The following is a 22,673-nucleotide window of genomic DNA, read 5'->3' as shown; positions in this document are numbered from 1 at the left end:
AAGTAAGTCTCTAGCTAGGTTACCAAGCTAATACCAAAAATGTAAGTGGGTTTAATTACTACTGATCCCACGTATATTAAAAGAATAATAAAAAAAATACTACAAAGAACTCTATTCCCCCAAATTTGATAACTTACATGAAATGAACCAATTACTTGGAAAATACAAACTACTAAAACTTATACAAGGAGAAATAAATATCTGAATAGATTTGTATCTGTTAAAGAAATTGAAGCAATAATTTAAAACCTTCCAAAAAAAGAAAACACCAAGCGTAGGTGGTTTTACTAGTGATTTCCACAAAATATTTCAGGAAGAATTGGTACCAAGTCTCCACAGTCTCATTCAGGACATGGAAGCAAAGTGGACACCTCCTAATACATTCCATCAAGTGTCACTGTGATAATGATATCAGATAAAAATATTACAAAAAAGAAAAGCTGCAGACCAGTATCTCTCATGAATACGGATGCAAAAATCTTCAACAAAACATTAGAAAATTGAGTCCAACAACATATGAAAATAAATATATATTACAACCAATTGGGATTTATTTTGGTTATGTAAGCCTCATTCAATATTTGAAAATCAGTCAGTAGAATCCATCCATCAACAAGCTCAGGAAAAATCGTGTGTTTTTATCATTTGATACAGGAAAAAATATAACAAAATTTAACACCCTTTTAATGATAAAAAGGTCTCAGAAAACTAGGATTAGCGAGGAACTTCCTCAATTTGATAGAGAGTATTTACGAAAAACCTTCAGCTAAAATCATACTTAATGGAGAGAAATTGAACGTTTTCCTCCTGTGATCACGGACAAAACAAGGATCTTCTCTCCCATCACTCCTACTCAATATTGTACAGGACGTCCAAGCTACTGCAATACAAGAAAGAAAAAAAATTCAGACTGAGAGAAAAGAAATAAAACTGTCTTTGTCCACTGAAGCCATGATTCTGTAAGTATATGATCCCAAAGAATCAACAAAAAAATTCCTGAGTCTAATAACAAGGTTAGAAATATTATTTCTTCAAATAATTTTTGGCTTTCCTCCATTTGGGGGGATTATAATTAAACATATATTAAACTGCTTTGTATTTTCCCACAGGTTGTTGAGGCTTTATTAAACTTAAAGTTGTTTTCTCTCATATCTAATTGTCTATCTATGTATCTACGTATCTATCTTTATCATTAATCTGTCATCTATCTATTTACCTACGTATCTATCATCTATCTAATTTTTGCTTTGTCTTCAAGTGTACTGAATATGTTTATAAGTATCTAATAACCTGTTAAGACTTTAATTCCCATGTTGTACTTTCCTTGCCTGGAAGTACTATTTGGTTCATTTTTATAAATTCTCTTGCATTTAGGTTTACATTTTCTTTAAATTCTTAATTATGTTTGTAATTGCTGTATTGGAGTCCTTTTCTATGAATTCCATTACCTCTGTCATATTTATTTGTTTCAATAGTCACTTTTCTTCCAGTTCTGGGTAAGAGTTTCCTGCTTTTTCATATTCTTGTAAATTTTAATTGGGTGCTAGTCATTTTGTTTGTTGCATTTTTGTCTGGAATGTTGTGTCTGTAGAAAAATGTTGCAGTTAGTTTCGATAGTCAAGATTTTTGTGGAACGGCTTGATCCTCTTAAAGCTTCTCTTTTACAGTTTTTTAGGGTGGGTCTGGACTGGGTTTGCTGTAGCTATAAATTAACCTTGTTGTTGAGATACAGTCCTCCTGATTTCTCTACTGATTGTTCACGGAGGCATCTCTTCTATGGCAGGTTGTAACTTGAACATCTTATAGTTCTGGGTGATCTCCAGGAATTGTGTATCTTATAATAAACGTATATCTTAGCCTGGCTTCAGGGTATTTATGAGGCACATAAACAAATTAATGTTCAGCCACACACTCAAGTGGCACTAGGCGGACTTCTAGAGCTCTTTCTCGGCATAGCTCCCTCCTCTCCAATATTCTGTCCCTAAAATTTCAGCTGCTAGGGCCTCATCAAAATGCAATGTCCGTCCCCTCCATTCAGCAAAATCTCCATGGTCTGCTCTTATAAGCTGATTTTGAAAGTGCCTCTGTGAGAAACCTCTGGGCAGTTTATAAGCTTCTTTGTTACTTTTAATTTCCCAAGGATCACAGCCCTGCATTGTCCAATGTGTAAAGTCAACTGTTTCACATATTGTGTCCAATTGTTTTCCTAGTTGTTCTTGCCAGGAGGCAGAATTTGATACTGGTTACTCCAACAGGGCTTACTGTGATTTTACAGCTTCCCAGGCTTATTCTCATTATTACAATCAGAAGAGCAGTCCTGGGAGTGTTTTTTGCCTTCTAGCTAAATGTAAAAATCAGGACTACAATATTTGTTGAATTCTTGCACATGTAAAAGGTTTTATGGAATTATAAATTAAGTATTATTCCTCTTGGGATTTTACCACTCTGCTATAAGAGTGGTGAGTGGTTTCTTGCATGTCTCTGATTGACAGGGATTTAATTCCCCACTTCAACATGGTCCAAGTCACCAAATGAGACTTAAGGCATAGAGTAGTGGTTAGTACTGAGCCCTGATCAAGTACGAAAGCACGGTGGGCATACGAGTGCTGAGGAAGTCGAAAATGCAGTGCAGTCTTCTAGATAGCAACATTAAGAGAGACGATACTTTTTATTTCTTAGATTCATTGCCACATGTTGAGGTTGAGACATAATCTAATCTTTGGTGATGATATAAACTCCATATTCAAATCACATGGTCTAGGACAAGCAGGTAATTTTTAAAGTGTAATACACTTCAGTTAGGCTATTCCTCATGAAAAGATCGGAGATAACCTGACAAAACATAATGTAATAAGACATAAAAAGTTTGGTAATGTACCAGGTTACTTTGAAAGATAGGCCTTTAATTTACATCAGGGTCACAGAGAATATTTTGGGTGACAACCCTTTCTTCTTACATAGTAGTTCACTAAAATAATTCTATAGTCGTGGGTAATTTTTTAAAATACTCCCAAATTTCTTGTTTAAGGACCTCAAAATGATTGAAGAGGGCATTGGCTGAGTTCTTCTTCTACCAGGAAGATTGGGTAGTTAAATGTCTAGAGGGATATGTATCTAGCAGTTTGTGAAGATTTCAGACTTGCAAATAAGTTTCATTATAATTCTCTTTTCCCTGAACATCTTTGCAAGGTCAGAGACAATTTCTGTGCATTCTTGTGGATTATTTTGGGTCATTTGGCCATCTTCTAAGGAGGAATAATTTAAGGGGAAAGTAAAGAGAAATTCTCAAACTAGAAAACATAACTTTTTTTTTTTACCAGTTTTTGAGGTACACCAAAGTGAATCAGCTGTATTTATACATATATCCCCATGTCCCCTCCCTCCCGCGGCTTCCTCCCACCCTCCCTGTCCTGGCCCTCTAAGGCATCGCCCGTCATTGAGTTGCGCTCCCTTTGTTATACAGCAACTTCCCACTAGCTATCTGTTTTACAGTTGGTAGTGTATCTATGTCTATGCTACTCTCTGACTTCTTCCCAGTGGAAGACAACTTTTAAGGGAACCAGCTTGAGTAAGGTAACTGATTGATTCTAAAATGTTTTTTATTGCTTATTCTTACTCTTGCATGTATTATCTATCATATATCAAACAACCTATGGTGAGTTAACATTTTATTTATACTTTAATTGGATGTGTATAGTCCTTAGGACTTGATTAACTTTTGTTTTTATAAGCCTCTCTTTCATTTGTTCTCAGAGGATCTCAAAAAGATAATTAAGCATTCTCTAAGGCACTTTCACAGTCTTTATTACCATTGATTGCTGATAGGACAGCAGAAAGTAATTCAATTTTTTCCAGGTTAATAGACTATTTTTTGAAAATCTGTTACTGAGTATGATAAAATTGATTACCATAGCAATAATGCTTTTAGATATAAGCTGGAATTAGAGCAAACAGAGATGCCATTTGTTTTAAGTTGTATTTAAGTCTGTCAACCAGCTTATATACATGAAATTAAGAGTATTTCACTTACAAGTTTAAACAAAATACTGGTTACTGTAAATTTTATGTCTCAATAAATTCAATACAAATTAGTCTGGCCCGAGCTCCAGGCATAGAAAAGAATATGGTTGCCACAGGAAAAAAAAAGTGTTATCAATATTTTTATTTTGAATTATGTACAAGCTGCGTTTAACTGCAGGAGTGGACTATTTGATGCACTTATATTAATTCATTACCATGTTTCTAATGAGCATTTTAGCTGATTGAATAAAAATGTCAGCATACTTAGAAAAAATTTTTATAATCAGGAAACAGGAAAACATTTAAAGAAAGTAGAAGTGTCCCTTGGTGGTATCCAAACCAAATCAAGAGAAGATTTTTTAATTCCCCATTTTTATTTTTTCTTCTTTAATCTGGCAATCCCTACACTTGAATGCAACCATTTATTCATTTAACAGACATTTGTCTCCAGTAATCTGTGCCTCCCTGGGAAATTTTGATTAAGAAAAGTGACACATGTTGGACAATGCCTCTGCCCCCGCCTTTAAAATGTAGGCAGGGGAAACAGAAGGTGTGCCCCGAAGAAGAGAAGTGAAGCCAACAGCTAGAGAACCACTCCCCACAGGCAGTGTCCTGGCGCATGTTGTTGTGGCGGGAGCACGAGCGGCCTCACAGCTTCCCACGTTCGCCCAGCTGCTCCTCCTCTTGGAGGGTCTTAGTCAGTCTCGGCACCACGTCACCTCTGCCTCGTAGGTCACCTCCGCACATGCGCTGTTCAAGCTCACCTCATTCATTAAGCCCTCCCTGAGCAGCCCTCATCGCAGACCATTCTGTTGTTGTTTGATCTGCGTAGGAAGAGCATGGCATATGTCAAATAAATTCAGGTATTCTCTATTTATATAAATATACACATCAGAGAGAAAGATAAATTCCCACTCATCAACACTCTTTTCTCCAGCTGTATTACATACCGGTGAAGAGCGGATGTTCTGGGTTGGACCAGCTTCATTTCTTTACCTATTTATTTTTATCTTTTTATTGGGGTATAGTTGTTCCACAGTGTTGTGTTAGTTTCTACTGTACAGCGACGTGGAGTTTCCTGTGCTGCACAGCAGGTTCTTATTAGTTATCTATTTTATACATATTAGTGTATATGTGTGGACTATCTTCCTTTTAAGTCTCAGGTTCATCATTTACTATATGCAGAACATATAAGTTATCATTTATTTAACTTTGCTGTGCCTCAGTTTTCTCATTTAGAAACTGGGGCTAATAGTAGCTATTTTGGAAATTGGGGATATAGTAGTTACACTATAAGGTAATTGTAAACATTAAATTATATAAGTATACAGCACAATGTAAGCATCCAATACACATTAGCTATTAAGTAGAGAAATTCTGCAGATTCATAACCACATGCAAGTTGAGAGAGAGGAAAGAGCGCCCATAGAGAGAAAATCTTCTGGGAGCTCTTTTAGTTGCTCCAGAAAATTAACTCTGCCTCAGAGTATATGGAGCAATGTTACCCAAACACCTTCATTTTTCCAACGAGCAAACCATGGGCTATCAGTTTCTTTTATAGCATCTTTGTATGAGACTTGGAGTAGGAGTCAAGGATTCTGAGGGGGCTATTCTTGCAAGAGTTACTTCTCCTTTTGCGAATACTGACCTGGCTAGGTGGATGCCAGGTGAGTTTCCATAGGCACAAGCAAATTGACAAAAGCCTGCCTGGGATCAGGAACTGGTAGGAAAGCTCCCATTTAGAGGAAAAGTGATTCTCGGCCACCCAGCTGCTTTGGGTTATGACCTCTACTCTCTATGATAAGTTTACTACCCACACAGACAGCAAAGATGCCTGAGCATGCTAAGTGGGTCATTCACCATGTTTTAATGCTTTGGCCTACAGTCAAAAGTGAATCGTTTAAAAAAATATTTCACTCTGAGTATAAACTAAAGAGAATATCAGCATTTTTTTTCTAGCATCTGAACAGAGGGAAAACTTCCTATTCTAAAAAGTTTCACACCTATAAAACTCTGCAGGTAAATAAGACCCAACATAGTCATCTGATGAAATGATAAAATTTGCCCTTTGATTTTTATGCTATAGTCTCTAATCTCTGTAGGAGAAAAAAAGGTCACTGCACAAAATAACACCATGGCAGATTTTTATTAAAGACTTCACAGTAAATTATAAAAATTATAATATAAAAATACAAATGGTGAATATAGTATTAACTATCACTTATTGCCTATCTACTTGTGTCAGGTGCTTTCTATGATATACTGTCATCCATTCTACAGGTGTATATAGAGCATCTACTCGGGGGATGCCATTAACAATACAAAAATGACCTCTGCTCTCATAACCAAACTAACAAAGAGGAGAGACATTAAACACTCATCACCATTAATCAATTTCCATTGTGGTCAAAACCATAAAGGATAAATTCAAGTGACTTTGCTGAAGGAGTGATATTAAAACTGTGAGCGACAGGATGCCAGATGAAGTGGTGATGAGAGGGACAGGGACAAATTCCAAGTAAAGACAACAGAAGATGATGATTGAAAGTCAGATGTTGTCCCTATTTTACAGGGGAACACAGAGCAATACTAATTTTGACAAAAATAAAGTCCTGGAACTTGACTGCTAAAATTACACTTTTATAGAAAAATACTATTTAGGAAATAGAAGTCCTAGCTTTAGACCCAGTTATAAATTGATATCCACAATGGGAGCAGATGATGCTTTCATAATTATTCACTGTGTAAGAACTGAATCTGCAAATATGAAAGATTAAATTCTACTCATATGCAAAGCCTTTGCTTTGATTAGTGCTCAGTGTTTTGAACATTTGGAGAAACAGGCTTATCATTTCTAATATTCCTATTGTCCAAAGCTTTGCATTCCTTTCTCTCTATCATGCATGGAAATTTTTGAATCTCAACATCTTTAGTGGTAGGCCATGCTTGAGTCCAAGTTTTAGTCATGTAATCACCTAAGTTTTCAAATTCACTCACTAACACAGTAAATCCAGAAGTTCTAGTAATTGCACGCACGTCAATCATTTGGTCTGACCCCATGTTATCACCGTATTCTTCTTTGTCTAGTACCCTAGAATCAATTCCAGGCATGGTTCTCCATATGTTTGCAATGCCTTTGTTGCATCAACTGTTTACCTGTTCTCCTGAGACATCCTGACATAGACACCAGCATCCGCCCACATGATCCTCTCCTTGGTCAGGAGTCCCAAATACAGGTTCCCTGCTCCAAGCTCAAAAACACCAGAACTAGCCAAATAGAATCAAATCCTTCCTCTGAGGTCTGAGTTTCAGTTTGGTGGTGCTCATTTTCCAAGCTTCTAAGTGTTAATAATCTCAACTTCTCCCCCCAAGTTACCTTTCCCCATGATAATAAATAATTCCTCTCTATATAGGTATAGGTATACAATATACCTAATATAAAATATATTGCCATAATACCTTAATGTAGGTTTTTTTTTTTTGCATTTTGTTGCCTAGTTTACAATTCTGTACATCAGGTTAACAATTCTGCATATTAATTTCTCTGTTAAAATAACTGCTGCATTTTCTCCTGAGTAGACACTGACTTCTATAGAAGTTTTTGTCAGGAGTGGTCCCAGGAAACAGTCCCTCAAAGTCGGGATTTGGGAGTTGGCTTGCTTATGTCTCAGAGCTTGAACACAATCCCAGGCTCCTTGCCAATGGGAAATGAGATGCTAATTAGTCCTAGGATGCCGCAGAATTATGAGTAATCACCTGTGGTTGATTTTTTTTTTTAATTTTTTCATCTTTATTAGAATATAATTGCTTTACAGTACTGTTAGTTTCTGCTCTACAGCAAAGTGAATCAGCTATATGTATACACATATCCCCATATATCTTCCTTCCTGAGCCTCCCTCCCATCTTCCCTATCCCACCCCTTTAGGTCTTCACCAAGCATCGAGCTGATCTCCCTGTGCTCTGCAGCAAATTCCCCAGTTGATTTTGATGAAGTGTCTTCTCATGAAATTGTCTTGGGAAATGTGAGGTTTCTACACTGAATTTTACAGTAATGTTGACTACAAAAACAGTGACATGAAATTAGTACTGGGCTGGTACATGTTTAATCACTGATTATCAAAAAAAAATTATCTGTAGTCACAGTCAATTTCCTTGGTGTAAATAGCCCCACCATGACTAACATCAAGCTGCGGATATGGTGCTGCTGACCGCAGAGTTGGGAAGAGATGCACACTTCATGCCCACTGGTAGGAGCCACCTCCAGCACATGGCGGCATGGGATGGATTTTTCTGGCTGCACTGGGGTTCTTACAAACACAGTTACAAACTCCATTCTGTAAACTCTCAGGTCAAGTCATGATCAGAGAACAAAGAGGTTCTATAATAGCCCTAGAAGAACCTCTTATTTATGAAGCCATCGGGAAAAATCTTCCAAAAACCTAACATAGACTTTAGTTGTGAAGTTTGCAGAACTACAACATAAACTGGATTCACGGTCTTGTCAAATTTTTCATGGGAAATTGAAAAATGTCTTTGGGAAAGTGTGGGACCCTGAGGCTTGGATCAGGGGTATCTGGGTAGACAAGTTGAAGCTGAAGTGTCCGGGTCACGTTAATACTCCCTTGTCAGTGTGAACAACCTGCCTCCCTATTTCTGAGAAACTAGGCTCTCATTGTTTGCATACCTTGTCTTGGATAAAATAATCATGAATATGTATCTCCTTGGACATTTTTTTTTTTACCTTCCTCCATCATGCTTCTCTGAACATGGTGAGGTATGACTAAAGCAGGTGATTTTTGTTCCTATAAGAAAGAATGTTTGACACGCTGGTTCTCAAAGTATGTTCCCAGGAACAGCAGCATCTGCACCACCGGAAAACTTGTTAGAAACTCAGTTATTAGGTCCAGGCCTGGGCCTATTGAATCAGAGACTCTGGGGGTCAACTCAGCAGCTTGTTGAATGTGTAACATTCTCTCCAGGAGGTTCTGATTCTGCTCAAGTTTGAGAACCACTGCTTAAATTCTACCTTGAGCAACTTAAATTTTTATTTCCTAGATTAGGAAAAAAAATCTTTAGCATCAATTCAATGTTATGTTTTTTTAAAACGTTCTATAGAGCTCTTCTTCCTAAGCACTCCTACAACATACACAATTCTTATATTACAGGCAAATGCAATCTTTAGTTGGGGGTATCATCGTTTTATGTTATAAAAATAGAAGTACTGAAATAAGGTTACTTATATATTTGCCGTATCAAATCAACTAGTATTTATTGGATACCTCGTATGTACCTGCTCAAGTCCTAGGCACTAAGGGACAGAGTAAGGATAAATATATCTTTCCTAAAAAAGACATCAAAAAGACATTTCTTTTTCAAAAAGACATTTTATTTATCATTTGTGGTAATTAAGATAAACCTGATTTAGTTATACTCTAGCAAGCTCCATTGATTGAAGATCTCACAATCTCACTGAGGAAATGAGGCTTATAAAGTAAAAACAATTAGTAATTAGTACATAATAATTTCCAGTCAAGTGACGTCTTATATAGTACTATAAATTATTAATGCTTCATTTGTTTGAATAGAGGAGTTATTGTGAATTTAAAAATTAGGAAGGCTCCATTGGAAACACTTGAAATGAGGCTTCAACATGAGCAAAATTGTGTTTGGTACAAAGGATGAGGGTTTTTGCTTTGGAAGGACATGTAAGAACAAAGGTGTGAAGGTGGAGATTACCACATGCGCAGGACAACAAGATGGGTATTTAGGGTAGTTGAGGAAATGGTTTAACTAAATCAGCATTAATTATATTAAATATTAATATAAGTGCACTTATATTTGCAATGTAAACTGTAGTAACTGTGTATAGCCCATAAACTGTGGAGGACTTGAAAATGTGACCTGAAATAAATGGACATGTGCTAACTCACCTGAGGCTGGTGAAGGGCAGTGGAGACTGGCAAGGAAAATGGAAGAAGACAAGATAAAGTACTGGGATCGTAGTGGACAGATGTACTGTTGCATCCTTGATTTGACCAGAAAAGGTACATCTAAAACATGAAAAACTTTAGGAAAGAAGAGAACAATGTAGCAAAATGAAGTACTGCTAGGTTCAGATAAAATATATCAAAGGATTATCATTCTGTGTATTTTTGCCATTTGTCCATCAACAAGTAGGCTATCCTTCCCTGCACAGTTTTTTCCCTCTTCTCTACCATATTTAACCTTTTGAATTTCATATTGCAGATTGAAAATGAGAAGGGGGCAGTAAAAAAAAAAAAGAGATGGGTAAGATCAGACTAGGAAAGAAATTTAGGGAATGGTAGATATAAGCTGTTGGGCTTCAGGGATTTATATGAAAAACATAAGGAAGAAAGCTAAGTATTACCATGGACTGTATGGTATTCACTACATGTAAAAAACACAAAGAATACTTGAGTTATTTCGTAGTTGCTTATAGTTGTTGGTCTGTGTGTTCTTTGCTCTGAGACTGGACCATGTGACTTATGATGTCAGTTTAGTTACAGTGAACATCAAGTTTATACTGTGATATTTACTATGAGAAAAAATTTTTGCATCCCTTTAGTACATCATGAGTTACAAAGCTAATCAGTGCCACTCATCAACTTGTTAATTACCTCTAATCTGTAAAGAGAATCCACATTCTCCATAACTTCCAAAGAGGCACACACTGCTTTTCCAATCCCTCTACCAGAAACGTGTCTAGATTGAGAAGGGGGAGGGGAGCAGGATAGGCAGAAGTATTCCTGAACCAGATGAGGAAAAGTCTAGAATAGCCTCTAGGTAAAGCCCCATACTGAAACTCATCTCATCCTGACAGGGACTCTGAAATAAATCACAGTAACTTCAATCACCTCTTATATTACTGTTATTTTGTAGGAAGCACAGAAACATTCTTTGAGAGAAGAAAACTATTTTTCTTTATGGAATTCCCCACAAGTCACAAGTAGTTTTCTCTGAGCTGATAATTAAAACAACAACAACAACTAGTGTTTTTTGAGCACCTACTATGTACCAGAGCTGTTCCAGGTGCTCTGCAGGTTTTGGATGTGAAACAGTCTCCTTGAGAAAGATTCTACTATTATCAGCACAGATCCAGCTAGTGAATGGGATAGGCAGGTTTATCATCAGGCCATGTATTATTGAATGATACATCTGAAAAGATTCTCACAAAAACAGCTGCAACCAAGTAACCCAGGAAAGATGGTTACAATCTTTTACTTGCAAGTTTTAAGAAAAGAAAATATTATTACTTCCCATGATAAGTATAGCCTAATATTTGCAATATTATTACAAATGAAGCATCATGTTACATAGCTAATCCAGTGGTTTTCAACCAGGTTAGAGTTTATCCCCTGAGGACATTTGGCAATGCCTGGAGACTTTGTTGGTTATCAAAATCAAGGGTTGCCACTGTCTTCTGGGAAGCTGTTAAACATCCTATAAAGCACTGGAAAGTTCCCCACAGCAAAGAATTACCCATATCAAAATGTCAGTAGTATATATGTGCCACATCTTCTTTATCCATTCATCTGTTGAGGGGCATTTAGGTTTGAGGACACAGATTGGGGGGGATGGGAGAGGAAGCTGGGATGAAGTGAGAGAGTAGCATTGACATACATACACTACCAAATGTAAAATAGATAGCTAGTAGGAAGCTGCTGCATAAAACAGGGAGATCAACTCGATGATGGGTGATGACTTAGAAGGGTAGGATATGGAGGGTGGGAGGGAGTGGTGGGAGGGAGGGGATATGGGGATATATGTATAAATACAGCTGATTCACTTTGTTGTACAGCAAAAACTGGCACAACAGTGTAAAGCAATTATATTCCAATAAAGAGCTTTAAAAAATAAATAAATAGGAAAAAAATAAGCTACAAGGATATATTGATGGCACAGGGAATATAGCTAATATTTTATAATGACTGCAAATGGAGTATAAGCTTTAAAAATTAGGAATTGCTATGTTGTATACCTGAAATTTATATAATATTATACATAAACTATGCCTCAGTAAAAGAAATTTAAAAAAAAACATGTAAAAACAAACAAAAAAACATCAATAGTGCTGAGGTTAAGAAAACATGATATACTCTAAAACTTTTTTGCATTATTCTTTTTTTTTAAATTTTTATCAGAGTATAGTTGCTTTACAATGTTGTGTTAGTTTCTGCTGTATAGCAGAGTGAATCAGCTATACACATACATATATCTCCTTTTTGGATTTCCTTCCCGTTTAGGTCACCACAGAGCACTGAGGAGAATTTCCCGTGCTATACAGCAGGTTCTTATTAGTTATCTATTTTATACATAGTAGTATGTATGTGTCAATCCCAATCTCCCAATTCATCCTACCTCCCCTTTCCCCACTTGGTGTCCATATGTTTATTCTCTGCATCTTTTTCTCTATTTCTGCTTTGCAAATAGGTTCATCTATACCATTTTTCTCAGTTCCACATATGTGTGTTAATATATGATATTAGTTTTTCTCTTTCCATTTTCCTTCACTCTTTATGACAGTCTCTAGTTCCATCCATGTCTCTGTAAATGGCACAATTTTGTTTCTTCTTATGGCTGAGTAATATTCCATTGTATATATGTACCACGTCTTCTTTATCTGTTCCCCTGTTGATGAACATTTAAGTTGCTTCCATATCCTGCCTATTGTAATTAGTGCTGCGATGAACATTGGGGTGAGTGTATCTTTTTGAATTATGGTGTTCTCCATGTATACGCCCAGGCGTGCGATTGCTGGGTCATATGGTAACTCTATTTTTAGTTTTTTAAGGAACCTCCATGTTGTGCTCCGTAGTGGCTGTACCAATTTACATTCCCACCAACAGTGCAGGAGGGCTCCTTTTTCTCCACACCCTCTCCAGCATTTATTGTTTGTAGATTTTTTTTTTATTATGGCCATTATGACCAGTGTGAGGTGATACCTCATTGTTTGCATTATTCTTAAAATGAAATAAGAAAATTAATTTCAATAAGTATTTATTGCTTTCCCTCTTTCTTCTACCTTCTACATTTAAATTATCAGAAGCTTCAAAACTCTGTTTCCCAAATTAGATCCTGAATCTTGCCAACTATCCCTCTAAACCTTAGGTCTAGCCATCATCACTTCTGCTTCCATTCTGGTTCCTCCTACAGTGTAATTTTTCTAAAGCCTGTAAGAACATGGCCCTCCTCCGCTCTGTATCCTCCAGTGGCTTTCTCTATGATTCACCATCACATCCAGCCTGCACACTGGGACCTGCCATGTGCCCCAGGACTTGGATGCTGTGTAAGCTCGGTGCTTGTTCCCTGTAACGCTTCATTTTCCACTCTTTTCTAGGCACTGCTCTTTCCATTCCCTGTGGATACGCCAAGCTTACACCTTCTCAGAGCTCTGCAATCCCATTTCCTCTGACTAGAATGTTCTTTCTCCTGAGTTTGACATGACTTTTCTTTTTTAAATTTTAAGACCCAGCTCAAATGAAACTTTTTCCATGAGACCCTATCCCTGACCCATGATTGATTTTCCTCATGGTATTTATGACTTTCTGAAATGTTCTTCTGCTTTCATGTCTCAGTTGTTTATATGAATGACAAGAGCATGAGCCTCGGGAGGAAGGGACGTGGTCCCACAGTGCTATTGCATCCCTCCTGTCTAGAACAACGCCTGACGTGTGTTAGATGACCAATAAATATTTGTTGAATAATGAGAGAATGATTGAAAGGGTGGATGAAATCTAAAGGCTAGGGATTTGCTTAATGCTATGGATTCAACAAGGTAGACACAGTACTCATCCTCCAATCTTAGGATATGGTCATTTTCTCCTCAGGGAGGTAATGGGTAAAATGACACTCAAAGAACAGGAATGAGTTATCCAGGTGGAGAATAAGAAGAGCTTTCCTTGTAAATGGACTAGGAAGCACTGAGTCTCAGAGTGAAGAGGGGGCTGATCCTGTGGAGGTGCTGAAATAGGAGCAGGATGGCTATTCTGGAGACAGGCATGGAGGGAGCAGAGTTGAGGCTGGAGGGTAGGAAGGCAGATCTCAAGGACCATGTGGCTTTTGTGAGTGTGGACTGGATCACGGGGGCCTGGAGGGCTCTAGGAGGTTTTTAAATCAGTAGGTAATAGTATCTTATTACACAGTAATCAGAGCACAGGACCTGAATTAATCAAGGTTTCAACTAAACCATATTTGCATAAACACCGAGATCAGAATTGGGGTAAAGAGGAAAGTTGGTGGTGAATGTTACTGCGAATGTTTATAATCCAACACGCAGGACTCACGCCGGGTGAATGACAAAGTGGCTCAGTGCCTATCAAACCCTGGTTCAAATGACACCCTCTCCTGCAATATATTAAATATTTCACAAATTGCAGCAGACGTGTTTTTTTGACTAGTGAAATTATTTCAGTTGTGAACTCTTCCAGAATTTTCCATTGTAAATAAATTGATTTAATTTTCCGCTTCTATTCATATGCAAATCTGCTAAATTATGTTTCACAGAAAGTAAAGTGGTCAGATTCAATCAGACCATTCATTCCTACCAGCCAGAGCTCTCAGTAATTACTTTTTATCTGAGATAATTTTAATTTGCCTTACATTTACATAATGAAATTATTTTGTATCACTTTACAAGGTCTCAGGAGGAGTATTTTAGAATACCAACATTCAGTAGTCATTAATTGTTTATTTCATTTGTTTAACAATATTTATATATATTCTACTATGTGTAAGGTGCTGTTGCTGTAGCGCATCAAGTAGAAAGATCATCATGATTGTTTACAAAACACAAAGCTAAACAGTAATTTGGATGTCTGTGAAAAAATAATCCGGATATTTCAGGGCCCAATGTGAATTTTGGGGGGACAGTGTAATCAGCTGTGAACACCTTCACAAAAATATTAATACATAATTTTATTCTTATTTTTAATTATTAGACCAAAATTTATGAAAAATTCCTTGTGTGTGTTTTAGAAAGTGGTTTAAACTTAATCCATGAGTTCCCGTAGCTGTAATCGCTTTGTAATCAGAAACCGGATCCTACTTACCTTTGTAATCTCTGTATCTAGCACAGAGGTGGACACAGGGTAGATGCAAAATATTTTTTGTTGAATAAAAAAAGAGTGGGACTACTGGGCATATACCCAAAGAAAACCATAATCCCAAAAGAAACTTGTACCATAATGTTTATTGCAGCACTCTTTACAATAGCCAGGACATGGAAGCAACCGAAATGCCCATCAACAAATGAATGGATAAAGAAGATGTGGCATATATATATACAATGGAATATTACTCAGCTATAAAAAGGGATGAGATGGAGCTATATGTAATGAGGTGGATAGAACTACAGTCTGTCATACAGAGTGAAGTAAGTCAGAAAGAGAAAGACAAATATTGTATGCTAACTCACATATATGGAATCTAAAAATGGTACTGATGATCTCAGTGACAAGAACAAGGACGCAGATACAGAGAATGGACTGGAGAACTCGAGGTTTGGGAGGGGGCGGGAGGTGAAGGGGAAGCTGAGACGAAGTGAGAGAGTAGCACAGACATATATATATACTACCAACTGTAAAATAGATAGTCAGTGGGAAGTTGTTGTATAACAAAGGGAGTCCAACTTGAGGATGGAAGATGCCTTAGAGGACTGGGGCAGGGAGGGTGGGGGGGACTCGAGGGCGGGGGAGTCAAGGAAGGGAGGGAATACAGGGATATGTGTATAAAAACAGATGATTGAACTTGGTGTACCCCTCAAAAAATAATAAATAAATAAAATTAAAAAAAAAAAAAAAAAAAGAGTGGGAAAAATTGTCTCTTTGTTCCTGCAAATCATTTGGCTGTTAAATCTGACTACGGGGCAGTTTTTAAAATTATCTATGAAATCCCATATTGAAAATTGATTCCACATTAATTGTGTCATCACTTCAGTTGGCAGCATTTGGTACCTACAAAGTCAGGCTTACTGTCATTTTCCCCCTCATATGTATCCTATTCAGCCATTTTAATCACATGGACATCTGTGATTCCACAGAGATGAGCTCTTGTAAAAACATGAATGGTTTCTTTGTTACATGAATAATATCGATTCACACCTTGTTCCACCTATCAATTTTACTGAAATTTACTTAAATGTGGACACTTTAAGGCATATCATTATTAATATTAAAATAATGTGAAACTAAGCAGTTTGTTTTGCATTAACGAAGCTCTTCTGCAAACCACTCTTCCATTGTCAAATTAATGCAGAAGTGTAAATATCATTCTCCAAGGATTCATGAACTTGAACATATGGTAACATCAGAATTTTAATAGCTGATAAAAAACCTTTTGCTGAAACTATATACTCTACAAATTTTAAACACTGAAGTAAGATTTAGGTTTTAGATTAGGCAAATGTGAGAAATAAATGGGTCAGATTAAAAGAGAACAAAATAAAGTGAAACTTTCCAAAATTCCAAACACAACATAATGCTTATGTATTTTCTTCATTTATTTCTCCAAATAATTGAATAAGAAATAACTTATTTGAAGGTGTATTTAAAGAGTTATATCTAGGGGATATTAACAAGTCAACAGCTATGATACCTATTTAAGGTTTATTGGATTTATTATGCTATAATATATATAAGATAATAGTATATAATATTGTTCAGGATTGATGTTGAGTTTCATAAAGAAATTTACAAAAATAATGAATTATCAGGTCTGATTTGTCTCAGGACCGAAATTACATGAGCAAAATAATATAAAAATGCACATCTCAAATTTTTAGATACTCTTTCTAATTCAGTAGCAAAATGTCAGATCCTTAAGAATATTCCTATTGTATTTTTTTATTAATATTATCATAAATTTTTTATTTATTATTTTTTTGGGGGTACACCAAGTTCAATCATCTGTTTTTATACACATATCCCCCCTATTGTAGTTTTAAAACTTTCATTTATAAAGGGAAGAGGAGAACTAAATTGGGGAACTATACCTCAAAGTTAATAGTTTTTTCTTTTTCTTTTTCTTTTTTTTTTAAGGCGCACGGGCTTAGCTGCTCCATGGCATGTGGAATCTTCCCAGGGCAGGGCATGAACCCGTATCCCTTGCATTGGCAGGCAGATTCTTTACCACTGCGCCACTTAGGAAGTCCTAGTTTTTTCTTTTTTAAAAATTATTTTTCCATGTCTATTTAGAAATACTACTTTCATATGTATTTTTCTTTGTTATCCAAAGGATTTCATAACTTCCTTTTACTCCATGCTCAATATTTCCTCTTCTTCCTTCATTATGTTCAAAAAAACTTTCTTCACAGTTAAATTCCTTCTTCCTATGCTTAGTTCTTTGTTCTCATTTTCACCTATTCTCCAATTCCAGGTATCATCTTAATTCTACCTTGTCTCTGTGACTTTTAATTCATAGCCTGGATTTTAATTCTTATTTCCGTCTTATTTCATAAGAACTATGTAAATGAACAATCCCCTTGTCCACTAATATCTTCAGCTAATCTACCTTAAACACTCAGAGTGTAGAGAACATCCAAATGGCCTCCCCATAACATCCCAGGAAAGTTATCACGATGCCAGGGCTCTCAGTGGCTTTCCTAGAGGTGGCAGCAATGATTCTCCTTGTCTGCCCCCAAAAGCAAAAGGTATATGGAACTGGGCAGATAACTATTGCTCCCAGATATTTATTCCTACAGGGGTTATAAAGGTAATTGCTCTTCTTAGATGGAACTGAATATCCATTTATTCATAGAAAAAGCATTTGAAACATAACATCAATTCTCTAAGATAGTGCACTTTCATGTTGCTTTAAGTGATCCCCAAGGGGTCTGAAAATTTAATTGGATTCCATGCAATTATGAAATTGTATCAGGAAGCAACTTAATAAACAAGGTATTTTGCTCTTTGGTAGAGCAAAGGTGTTGAATTATTTTCCTCTGTTATGCGTATCTATACCTATTCAAGGAAAGCAGATATAGAAAAGCATTTGTAATTTCCCTCTTAATCAAAATGTTTATTCATGAAATCTTTTTTTTTAATTAATTTATTTTATTGGCTGTATTGGGTCTTTTTTTTTTTTTTGCTGTGTGCGGGCTTTCTTTTATTTTTAGTTGCGGTGAGTGGGAGCTACTCTTCATTGTGGTGTGCGGCCTCCTCATTGCCATGGCTTCTCTTATTGCGGAGCACAGGCTCTAGGCACATGGGCTTCAGTAGTTGTGGCACATGGGCTTAGTTGCTCCACAGCATGTGGGATCTTCCTGGAGCAGGGATTGAACCCGTATCCCCTGCATTGGCAGGCGGATTCTCAACCACTGCGCCACCTAGGAAGCCCTATTCATGAAATCTTAAGCAAAGGGATGGGTTAGCTTTTCATCAACATTGAGCCCTTCCTGAATCCTAAAATGCGTAATGTGTGATTTCTCACGCCTATGGCAAAGATTTTTCAAATTAAGATGTTCTTTGAGAGTAAATTTGGAAAGAGTATAGGAAACCATTGCCTTGCTTTTCTCGTTTTCTACCTCAACCAACAAAAGTTGGTTTCAGATAGAGGACATGTCCATCTTTATTTCATATTCTTAGGCCTTCTCACAGGACAGTTCAATCTTAAACTTGCAGTTAAGATTTGTGAGTGGCAAGCGTTCTCTGGGTCATGTTTCTCTGATGAGTGGAGTTAAGGTATGAAGGCGGTGCTCAGGCATGTCATGACAATGTGGTTTCCTGTGACCCCAACTGACTTCTGATTGTGTGACTTTGTGTTTACATTCTCCAGGGAGAAAGCCCTCTTCCCCCCGCTGGGACCCTCTCAGAGGACAGGTCAGCCTGCCCCAGCTTTTCCACCAGCATCTAAGTGGGTAAATTCACTTCAGGCTTGTCTTAGAAGGTCTACTGGAGCCTTTTCCTGGCTTTATCAAAAAGCCATGTACTTGACGGGTTTAGGGAGTTTCTGTGGCCCGTTAATAAAACTGAGAAGCTGGCTTCTCACTTGGCCACAGAGTTCTTTGCTTGTAAGGGACTGGACCATGTTAAGTCCAATAGAGTCAGATAAAACTTAGGCAGATGAAGCCTATGTACTTCAGGTACAGACAGAGCTGGGTTGAATCCCAGTTCAGAGACTACATAACTGTGAGAAATTGAGAAGTTTATTTAAGTCCACTGAGTCATGGGTTCTTAATTTTAAGTTAGGGTATCTTAACTGTTAATGGTTGTTTGAAAGTTATAGGTAATAAAGTGTAAAGTGCTTAGAATAACACTTGATGAGCAATAAATGGATTGAGGGTTTGATAAGAGCAGCTGATTAGGTGTGGATAAAAATTAGTCTTCCTGTTTGGCTTGTTTGTGATCTTTTACCATATTTATTAGGACTTGAATAGCCAGAGAAGTAGGCTTATGAACAAACATTTACTTGGAAAAAGAAAATAATTTCCACATCATGAAATAAATCGTGGTTTCAAATGAAATCTCCAACTATTAAAGATGGAGATAGTATAAATGTCTAAAAAATTACATCTTTTATATTCAATATAGCAAAGATAAAAACATAAAAATTATTATTCTGAAAAGGCACTTTCAATGTTCCAAAGTAACTCATAGAAAAAAAAATTCAGCATTCCATTTGGAAAAATTGTTGTAGCAAATAGCTATATTTCTTTTTCTAGTACTAAGCCAGTACAAAAACGCTTCATAGCTCTTGGAAAATATGTAGGGAAAACTAATTAACATTTCAGAATTCTATGCGAACAGGTTATAATTTCCTCTATTAAATAATAGGGTGCATGAGTTAAATATACCAATGATGAACAGTATAGCCTTTGGGAATATTTTTGAAAAGTGATTTTCATTTTTATAGAAAAGATAAATTTTTTCCACCAGCTACTTACCTAGGCAACAGAAACTGTAAGTAGAGCAATTTACTTTTTCTTCACTAAAAACACTTTCAGTTGGGTTCAGAAACCCCTCACTGGCTCAGGCTCACCAGGAATTCCAGGTATCCTCATATCCCAGCGGATAAAGCCTTGGGATAGCAATGCTTTGTGAGACTATGTGGACAGTGTATGTAAGTGAACCCACTAAGGCCTGTCTATAAACTCTTCAGATTCTGCGGGATAAGCATGGAGATTACTAGTCTCGCGGCCACCTGCCCTAGACAAGCCTCGTGTGGAAGTTCCCTTACTTATAACTGCCTCCTACCAACCTGGAGTTCTCTGCTTCTTTCTTCTGTCTCTCCTTGCCCCCATGTATAGTGCCCAGTTTCAAACTTTACCTGGGGAAGCTCCCAAGACTGCAAATCAACACTGTTTTATTGTATTTAATCCTCACATACACATTAGGGTTTTGGCTATATTGCTGCCCCATTTCATTGACAAGAGACTTGGAGCTTCGAGAAGTGAACTTACCTGCTCAGGGTCACAGGGCTGATGCAGCAGAGCCAGGATGCAGACCCAGATGAGTCTGTCCCTAGAGGCCCCAGTCTTAGCCACCGGAAGAGGTGCTGCCTCCTTCACTGAAGACCTTGGGTCACTTGGACACTGCCTTCTGCTCTAACAGAATGATTGGTCTCAACTTCTTGACCAAAAGGTTGCACAGTTGGTTTGCGTGAGGATATTTAAAATGAAAGTTTAGATCAATGATCTGACGTTTTAATTTTTTCTAATATAAACTTTACTGTGATATTTTCCTCTATAAGTGCCTATTTAGTTGCATCTCACAAATTTTGACCTGTTGTGTTTCCATTTTCAATTAAAAATATTTTGTAATTTACTTTTCTGAATGTACATGCAATTGTTCAAGAAGCCTATTTTGAAAATTCTTTCCTTTTTCATTATTGTTTTGATGTCGTGGAAAATTGGCGAGCTGTATAAGCGTGGGTGTATTTCTGGGAACTCTATTATGTTTCATTGATCTACACTTTATGCTGGTACCATACTTTCTTGTTTATCTTATATTTATTTATATTTGGCTTGAAATCGAGAATGGAGGTCCTCCACCATTTTTGTTTCTAAAGAAAAAATTATTTAGAATATTCTAGGTTATTTGCATTTCTTTATAAATTTTAAACTCAGTTTGTGTTATTTCTTTTTTAAACATTTGGTAGAATTCACTGGCAAAAGTATCTGAGCCTAGGGTTATCATTGTGAGTATGGCTTGATCATGATTTCAGGTTTTTTTTTTAAGATTTATTTTATTATTTATTTATTTATTTATTTATTTATTTTTGGCTGCATTGGGTCTTTTTTGCTGCACGCAGGCTTTCTCTAGTTGCGGCGAGCAGGGGCTACTCTTCTTTGCGGTGCTCAGGCTTCTCACTGTGGTGGCTTCTCTTGTTGCAGAGCACAGGCTCTAGGCACTGGGCTTCAGTAGTTGTGGCACGTGGGCTCAGTAGCTGTGGCTTGCAGGCTCTAGAATGCAGGCTCAGTAGTTGTGGCGCACGGGCTTCGTTGCTCCACGACATGTGGGATCTTCCCAGACCAGGGATTGAACCTGTGTCCCCTGCACTGGCAGGCAGATTCTCAAACACTGCAGCACCAGGGAAGCCCCCATGATTTCAATTTATAATCTGTGTCAATATAGTCATATTATTATTATTTTTATTTCATTTTGTGTCATATTTGGTTTTATTTTAAGATGAATTTGTCCACTTCACCTAAGTTATTATATTTGTTGGTATGACAGGTATAATATATGCAGCATATATATGATCTATAATTTATAGTTGCTAGTTTTTGGTGGGTTAGCCTGATAGGAGCAAGTACTAGAAGCTATTATTGATTGATTTAAATATAATAATCACATATAAGTCCCTACATTTAAAAGGATTAAAAATGTAAATAATAACTATCAAGAATACTAAGAATGTATCTTTTTTTTAAAATTTATTTATTATTTTTGGGGGGGTACACCAAGTTCAATCATCTGTTTTTATACACATATCCCCATATTCCCTCCCTCCCTCAACTCCCCTAGAATGTATCTTTTTGATTTACTAATCTCGGAGAAGGAAATATATTCTCTTCATTCTCTTTAGAATTCAATACCCCTTAAAGGCTAATTATTTAATGAAATATAGATTGAGACATATGTTTTTTTTCTCTAATACTGAGTTACGTAAAATTTTAAATATCCTGTTGTGTACTGTAAGTATAGGTAATTTCAAAGTTCTATTCCTTTCTCATTTTCAAATGACACAAATAAGTTCATATATTAAATATTTAAGTTGTATTGCTTCCCTTCATAAACATTAGCTTTTTTTCACCTACATTATTATTATCTACAGAGTATTCATCCCATGTTTCCTATCTTTGTTGCTTTGCTTATGCTGGTCTTTCTGTACAGAATTTCATGTCCCCATTTTCATCTTTCTCTTTATGTTTAAATCTTTCTTATCCTTGAGGTTATAGTCAAAGACACTTCCTCCAGGCAGACTGCTCTGATAGCCAATCAGTCACAGTGATCTCTCATTTCTCAACTTCTGTAGACTTATTATTACCCACATGGTGGCCAAGTCAGTTTCAGTCTTGTGTTTTAATTATCCCTGTATATGCTTCAGTTCCCCACCCTAGAGAGATTTGTATCTGTGATACTGAGTTTTATAATAAAAAAGATATATTTGGTTTTCATGTCTTTTTTTGGCACAG

This window comes from Hippopotamus amphibius, chromosome 5 (assembly GCF_030028045.1).
Source record: "Hippopotamus amphibius kiboko isolate mHipAmp2 chromosome 5, mHipAmp2.hap2, whole genome shotgun sequence".
In the NCBI taxonomy this organism is placed as follows: domain Eukaryota; kingdom Metazoa; phylum Chordata; class Mammalia; order Artiodactyla; family Hippopotamidae; genus Hippopotamus; species Hippopotamus amphibius.
Note: the sequence above shows the minus strand (reverse complement) of the source record.